Genomic DNA, 8,697 nt, shown 5'->3' with positions numbered 1-8,697 from the left:
CCACAGGAGTGCTTTACTCGAGATGCCCATTGCTGAGAGTGCAGATAGCAGGATCCTGTGGTTGACTGTGTCAAAGGCAGCTGGTCAAGCAGGATAAGAACTGAGGATTACGCTGCAGCTTTAGCTGACCTTAGGGCTTCTGTTACAGACAAAATAGCAGTTTCAGTCGAGTGGCCACTCTTAAAACCAGACTGATATGGATCTAGGAGGTCATTCCGTGAGAGGAATTCTGAGACCTGTTTGAGGACTGCCCCTTCAATAGTTTTGGATAAAAATGGTACTTTGCTCTCTGATACAGTTCTGATACTTTCTGTCTGCAAGGTGCTTGACCTCTTTCTTGTCCGAAACTACCTAACAGTCACACCTCTACACATGTCGGACCACTATTTCATTCAGTTCACAGCATGCCTACAGGAACAGCCCATTGTTCTAGCACTGTTGGTCTCACACCGCCGCAACCTCCGCAACCTGTCTCCCACTCATTTTCCTCAGTGGTAGCTTCCGCTCTACCTTCCCTCAACACATTTTCCTCACTCGAGGTCAATGATGCTGCACAATCTCTGTGCTCTACACTGAGCTCGTGCCTGGATAGCCTGTGTCCTCTATCCACCGAGCCTGCTCGCCCAAACCAGTCCCACCCGTGGCTAACTGATACCATCTGTGGGCTCTGTACTGACCTCAGAGCCACTGAAATAAAATGGCAAAAACCAAAGACCCTGCCGACCTTAAGGGCTACCAATTGCTCCTGTCCTCCTTGTCAACAAGCATCAGTGCTGCCTAAACTGCATGTTTGCTTGATCAGTTCATATGAAAAGAAAACTACCCAAATATTCATAAAATATTTAGTTTTTATGTGTTTACTGAGTCAAGAACAGGTCACAGTGACTGGAGGCTCAGAAAAGGTGGAGAACTAAAGCTGAAACTAACACATTGCTGAGTTTGATGGCAGGAAAGCAGACGGCGACAGTTTCAGTCCGCAGCTCCTCCTCCTTCACCACAACCACCTCCTTATGTGTGAAGGTTTTGGTATTGCTGGTTTCACTAAGTTCAAATGTTCATGTAATGTATATGTTTATTAGTTCTGCTGCAGAATTCCTGTTGATGCTCAGATTATTTGAGTCCTTCCCCTGAAATATAACCATTTGCTTTAAATGATCAGTTCTTTCATGCAACTGTCTTTCTGAAAAGCTGGCTGTGTGTAAAACTGTTCTAGTGTCTGTCCAGTGCACACACAGTGCGTGGTTGCAGGCTGGAAAATAAGTGTGCATATCATTCATTACCTCTGTTTTAATGTGTCATCCTCATGTATAGTACTTTAACTACATTTTTAGGAAAACTGGCAACAGGAACTTAAACTAGAGGTGAGTTGTGCTGTGTTCATACGGCAAACCACAAGTTCACTCACACACACAGACACAATCTTCACCAGGTTGACAACACGTGCAGTATTTAGAAAACACTTCAAAGTGAGAATGCACCACCAAATAGAAACAATGCCAGATGTGTTCGATGTATTTTTGCTCCTGTTTAGTCTTTTTAAGTCGAGCTTGATGTAAGCTAGGTATGCTTTTGGGACCACCCTATTAGATCCATCCTTCAATGATTCTGTCACAAAGGAAAAGACAACACCACTAACATTACAAACTGTAAAAATGGACACCAGCTCAGCTTAGATATGTACTACTCAGTATATTACATTGAACAAAATTATAAACGCAACACTTTTTTCCGCCCCCATTCATCATGAGCTGAACTCAAAGATATAATACTTTCTCTATGTACACAAAAGGCCCATTTCTCTCAAATATTTTTCAGAAATCTGTCAAAATCTGTGGTAGTGAGCACTTCTCCTTTGCCGAGATAATCCGTCCACTTCACAGGTGTGGCACATCAAGATGCTGATCAGACAGCATGGGGATTGCACAGGTGTGCCTTAGGCTGGCCACAATAAAAGGCTTTTATTGGCACGTCTTAGAGTTAGTGTTGATGAAGCTGTGTGTAAATGATGAAATGCTGTAGTTTGTCTCTGTGTTGAGGTGGACCAGTGATCCTGCAGAGTCCTGTCCTCCCTGTGATGGAGGGACATGATGTCACTCTGCACTGTAAAACAAAGACCCCTCCCTCCAACCTCCCAGCTGGTTTCTATAAAGATGGCTCCCTCATCAGGACTGAGCCTACAGGTCACATGACCATCCACCATGTTAACAAGTCTGATGAAGGCCTCTACAAGTGTAACATCAGAGGTCGTGGAGAGTCTCCATCCAGCTGGATCTCTGTCACAGGTGAGAAGGTTACCTTTGATTTCAGGACTTACTTCATCCATAGATTCACCTGAACAGGTGGGATTCTCTCTACAGGTAAATCTACAACCACAGCCCCGCGCACCTACACAGCTCTGCCCCCAACATCAACTACTGTTTCTGACCTGACACCCTCTGCAGCTTCGCCTCCTCCATCGCCACCTGCCTCAGCCCCCCTCCAGCTTGTGTTCAGACTGATCTGCCACCTGGTGGTGTTCTGTCTGTACTGCATCTCCACTGTCCTCATGGTGTCTTTATATCGTCGCAGGGCCACAGGTAACACTGAATCATTCACTGACCTTACAATCAATCAGTAACTCAATCAGTGGTCTAGATTGAAAGTTGTCTCTAACATATAAATTAAGTACATTTTCTTTCTAACCTGCTCTGACTGCAGGAAATGACCTGCCCATCTCCATGGTGATGACCCCACCCACCCAGGCTGAGGAGGGATTGGACGATGACTGTGATGATGTCATCACTGCTGTCACCACAGAACATCACTTCTGAGTTGATCCAGTGTGTTCAGTGTGTTCTGGTTCTTAATGAAGCTAAAATGTTTGAGTCATCAGCAAATAAACCTCAGATTTCCTTCATAGATCACAAACAGCAGAGGACCCAGAACACTTCCCTGTGGAACTCCTCATGTTCTAGTTTGACTTGTAGATGATGTTGAACTCAGGATCTCAGACTTCAGCAGCAGCGACAGTCTCACTTTAAACTCTTCTAATCTTATACTGTAAGCAGCTGTGTGAAAGCAGTTATCAGGATTAACTCTGTCAGCTTTAATGAAGCCTGATCACTCAGAGAAAGACTGACTCAGGTGAAATTGATTCATGATACTGGTGTAAATGCATAATACAAAGCTATTGACATGTTTTTGGTCCAAATGAAAGTTGATAGTTGTCTAGGTTCTGGTTTGAGTTGTTTTATTATTCATATTTGTATGGTTCAGATGTTTTAGGACAGGTTGATGTCTTTACTTTTTTATTTACTACTTTTAAAGTTTTTAATAAACTTCATACAGTCGACCAAATCTCAGTCTCTGTGTCATGCTAAGTTACATCATAGTTATTTGAGAAAAGGTGAGGAAGAGGATATTTGTTGTTGATATCATGGTGGATCTGAAATTTATTGATTTCATGTGTGAGAAGGCAGATTCACACAGGTGGAACCAAACAGGGCTGATAGAACAAGGGTCAACTCCTCATGTTGTGATACTTCTCCTGTGACAGCAGCCCCATCATTTAGCCTTACATTCAGTGATTGTCCAGGATCTCATAAAAACGTGAATCTGAAGACACAGCTTCATTTTCCAATGAAAAAGAAAGGTGATCGCACAGATCTCTCAAGACGTAGCACACTTGAAACACCAATCACGCTTACAGAGACTTAAAGAGGACTGGAATATCTCCTGGGTTTATGGTATTCCTCCTGAGGACTTTCTCTCATTCTGGCCCCAATTAGGGCCAATGCTTTTTGACATGATACAATTTTAATAAAAATGGTTCCTTCTTCAGAGATACAAACACAGCTATAATATCACTTATACTAAAAAAAGACAAGGATCCCAATGCACATTCTAGGTATCGTCCTTTATCACTAGTAAATTCAGAGATAAAGCAATTTTCCAAAGTTCTAGGCAATGACTGGAACCATTTATGACATACCTGGTACATTATGATTAGACTGATTTTATTAAATCTCGCCTTGTTTCAGATGATGTTCGTTTCCTCTGGCATATCTTGCATATTACTGAAGGTGTTAGTAAAGTGTTGTCACCATGTGCTGTACTATGTTTAGATGCTGAGAAGGCCTTTGACCACCTGAATTGTACTATATGTGGCAGGTTTTTGAAACAAATGGGTTTCAGCCCACAGTATTTCTCAATGAAAAAAATATTGCAATATGCAATATGCAAAATATGCAAATCCTACTGCCAATGTCTTGGTTAGTAGCACATTTTCCAATAATTTGGAAAACTACTTTGCTTAGTAGTTCTCGTAAATTTTGAGTAGTTTATTATCATGTGTTCTTGTTTAGAAACTAGGTTGAGAAGCAGAAGGAAACCATAGAGAAAGTTCATTTGAAGTGCTGTTTTTTTTCTCCGGATGCTCATTCACATTCCTGTCTGTGTCTTATGTTTTATACAAAATATATGTTCCAAACACCTTCCTATATACTTTCTTATAAATAATATGGTACAGAAATATTATCCTGTGTTAAATAATCCATTTTCCCAGCTCCTGAGCAAAGGATTGATCTGAATTTAAAGTTTGAGTTATCAAGGTTATCTTCAGTTTTCCTTCATGAAACCAGTGTCCTCCCAGAGGACAAAAGAGGTGTAATTATTATTCTTAAACTCTCCTTGTGATCAGTTTACATTACTGTCTGTGTTTTATTGTTTATGATCTGATGCCATGTTCTTGTAACTTTCATATATATTTTCTAAGTAAGAACGTTTAATAATCAGTGTTATCCTGGAAGTATTTAGTTAAGTTGTTGTTTCATCTGCTGTGATCATTATGAATGTTGTCTTAACTGTAACCATTCTAGTTGTTATGGATGATTAACAATATTTTTCATTTCCTTTTATCAAATGCTTAAAACTAAGAACTGTATAACTGTTTATGACATTTAAGAGTTGATTGTGGAAAGGTATTTGATTAAAACATTGAATTTAAGTATCATCATATAAATAATTTGCGTCCATTCGTCTCTTATTTTTTTATTTTAATTCATAATTTTTTAAGTATTGTCACTACAGTTATATAAAGTTGGTGTAGCGACTCGAGGGTGGAGTTATATATAAACAAAACTAGAATTAGGTCCCTACAACTGAAAAGAACTTAAAATACCTTTATAACATAAATATATAGAAAATATCTATAATTTACAGGAGCTGTGCTGAAGTTTGTCAGTAGAGTAGATGCTGGTTCATCAGCCAGTACCAGCACAGACCCAGTACAGACGTCTTTAGCAGGTCCGACAGACACAGGTGAAACACAGACAGTCTCAGCCAGTACCAGCACATGACACAAGGATCCCGCAGATTGGCAATGAGTCTTAGCAGACTTCATGAGGACTGAGTTAGTGCGCAGAGGTCTGTTCAAACCAGCACTTTTCCAGAAGAGGTTTCTATTCAGGCCTCTTACAGAGGGAGGATTATAGTGAGAGCATTCTGGTGTCAGGTGTGACTGTGAGTTGCAGCCAGTCTGTGACCGAGTGGTAATCCAACTGGTGAAGTTTCGCAATATAAACATCTGAAAACTGAAGCTAGCCTTGCTCTGTTTGGGACTGAGAGGTGCTGAAGTTAACGTGTGGGTTTTTGGTGAGATTGTGAAGTGTTTCAGTTAGTTTTGGTTTCCTCTTGTCTCATTCTTACATACCCAAAGTCCCAAAAGGGTTCTGTGTCTGTTAGATGGTCTGAAGGGGTTAGAACCACAACAGCAGAGCCAGGGGCGGAGGTATAGACAGTGCAGACAGTGCAGACAGTACAGCTGCACTGTACTGAGGGCCCTCGATGGGAGCACCCCCGCCGAGTTGCGATCTGGTCTTTGTCAGTTACATGGAATAAATGCATCGGGTTTCATCAATCAACAGTTAACACCAAACTCACCTCAAACTATATCGTTCAAGGGTGATCAAGAACTACAGTCCCCTCCAAAAGTATTGGAACAGTGAGGCAAATTTCTTTGTTTTTGTTGTTCACTGAAGACATTTGGGTTTAAGATCAAAAGATGAGTATGAGACAAGAGTTCAGAATTTCAGCTTTTATTTCCTGGTATTCACATCTAGATGTGTTAAACAACTCAGGACATACCACCGTTTGTTTGAACCCACCCATTTTTCAAGTGAGCAAAACTATTGGGACATGTGACTGACTGTAGAGAGCAGAAGTATAAAGGCCACACCCTGTGCTTGTAGTGGAAAACCCCCCGCACTATCCTCAACAACAACATGAAACTAGTAAATATTATAACATTAACAACTTAATTTCCTGTAGTCTGAACACATTTTCTGCACCAAGAGGAAATGTCTTTATTTATATGAAGGGAAACTAGATTAAGGTGACAGTTCAAAATATACTGGAATGTAATTCAGTAATCAGCTTTTGGACAATGCAAATTTGTTTCTTCTGTATTTCAATTTGACATTGTGTGATTGGTCGGTTCACGACAAGTGACATTGACGAGCTACATTCAGCACACTGCTGCTTGAAAGGCACCCGAGCTTCTCTTCTCCCTCGTCTCTCTCCGCCGACAGAGTTTAGCAGGCAGAGAGAACGGGAGCAGGTGAGCGTCACGTAGCGCCCAGAGAACCTGATATGGAGAAAGCAGAAGAGAGTACCGGCAGCTTGGGAGAAGTCCCAGTACGCAAGAAAATGTCCCAGTACGCCAAAAACTTTCGAGGTGCCATTCCGGCCTACTTCAAGCACTGGCCACACCACAAGATGCAAACCACTCGTCAGCAGGAAGAATCAGAAGGCCAGATTGAAATTTGCAAAGAAATACAGAGACGAGCCGCAAAAGTTCTGCAACACAATCTTATGGACTGATGAGACCAAGATTAATCTGTAGCAAAGTGATAGAAAGGCCAAAGTGTGGAGAAAGAAAGGAAGGAACTGCTTATGATCCGAAGCATACAAGCTCATCTGTGAAACATGGTGGAGGTGATGTCATGGCTTGGGCGTGCATGGCTGCTTCTGGAACAGGCTCATTTACATTTATTGATGATGTAACTGATGATGGTCGCAGCAGAATGAATTCAGAAGTGGACAGAAACAAATTTGTCTGCAAATTTACGGAGACTGAAACTAATCGGGAGTAAGTTTGCTGGACAATGAGCCAAAGCACACTGCCAACAAAACAAAGGACTTCATCGGGGGGAAAAAGTGGAAGGTTTTAGACTGGCCAAGTCAATCAGCTGACCTTAAAACCAACAGAGCTGCATTTCACCTCCTTAAGAGGAGACTGAAGGGAGAAAGACCCGAAACAAACAAGAACTGAAAGAAGCTGCGGTAAAAGCCTGGAATAGCATCACAAATGAAGAATGCAACAGTTTGGTGATGTCGATTGGTCGCAGGCTTGAGGCAGTTATTGCAAGCAAGGGTTCCATCCATCTTCATCCACTTATCCGGGGTCGAGTCGCGGGGGCAGCAGCTCCAGCAGGGGACCCCAAACTTCTCTTTTCCGAGCCACATTAACCAGCTCTGACTGGGGGATCCTGAGGCGTTCCCAGGCCAGTGTGGACATGTAATCTCTCCACCTAGTCCTGGGTCTTCCGCGAGGCCTCCTCACAGCTGGACGTGCCTTGAACACCTCCCTAGGGAGGCATCCAGGAGGCATCCTTACCAGATGCCCAAACCACCTCAACTGACTCTTTTCAACGCAAAGGAGCAGCGGCTCTACTCTGAGCTCCTCGTGGATGGCCGAGCTTCTCATCCTTTCTCTAAGGGAGACACCAGCCACCCGCCTGAGGAAACCCGCGATCTCGTTCTTTCGGTCATGACGCAGCCTTCATGACCATAGGTGAGGGTAAGAACTCATTCCCTACCTGAAGTTGGCACTCCACCGGTTTCCTGCTGAGAACCATGGCCACAGATTTGCAAAACCAAATATTAAATGTCATTTACTTTAAGATTATTGGTTGCATTACTTTGGCTCACTTTAACAATGGGTGGGTTCAAACAAACGGTGGTATGTTCTGAGTTGTTTAACACATCTAGATGGGAATACCAGGAAATGAAAGCTGAAATTCTGAACTCTTGTCTCATACTCATCTTTTGATCTTAAACCGGTTCGAATCCAGCTCGGACCAGAGGTGCGGAGCGTGGACTGGTAGCTGGAGAGGTGCCAGTTCACCTCCTGGGCACTGCCGAAGGAGGCCTTGGACAAGCCCCTGAATCCTTAACCGCTCGGGGCGCCCCCTCACTCTGACATCTCTCCGTGTGTTTCGGACCTGTGTTTAATACTAACAATAATAACAGAGTGAAAACATTGAATTTCCCCTTGTGGGATTAATACAAAACAAAGGAATTTGCCTTACTGTTCCAATTTTTGGAGGGGAATATATATATATATATATTAGTGTAAAACTACTGGTACTACTGGTATTTGTGTCACATAGCTACATATGCAGTGATGATTGCTGGGTAATATGTAAATTAATGCAAAATCTTAATAATCTTCTATTTGTGACAAGATAGAAACCGGGTGAAACACAAAATCTGACCAGTAGACTAGCAAACTTTGCAAGCTAGCAGTCATGCTATTCAAACATAAAAGACATAATAGACTCAAGAACTTTCAAACAAATGTTTCATCTAATGTGTAGTACTTCATTTATGTCTTCTATGACGTAATGTTTTTCTGTAACACAGTTGACAAAATAATGA

Source organism: Micropterus salmoides, unplaced genomic scaffold (genome assembly GCF_014851395.1).
Source record: "Micropterus salmoides isolate LMB-PRFRI ecotype aquatic unplaced genomic scaffold, ASM1485139v1 Ms_hic_scaffold_2, whole genome shotgun sequence".
NCBI lineage: Eukaryota > Metazoa > Chordata > Actinopteri > Centrarchiformes > Centrarchidae > Micropterus > Micropterus salmoides.
This window is presented reverse-complemented; position numbering follows the sequence as displayed.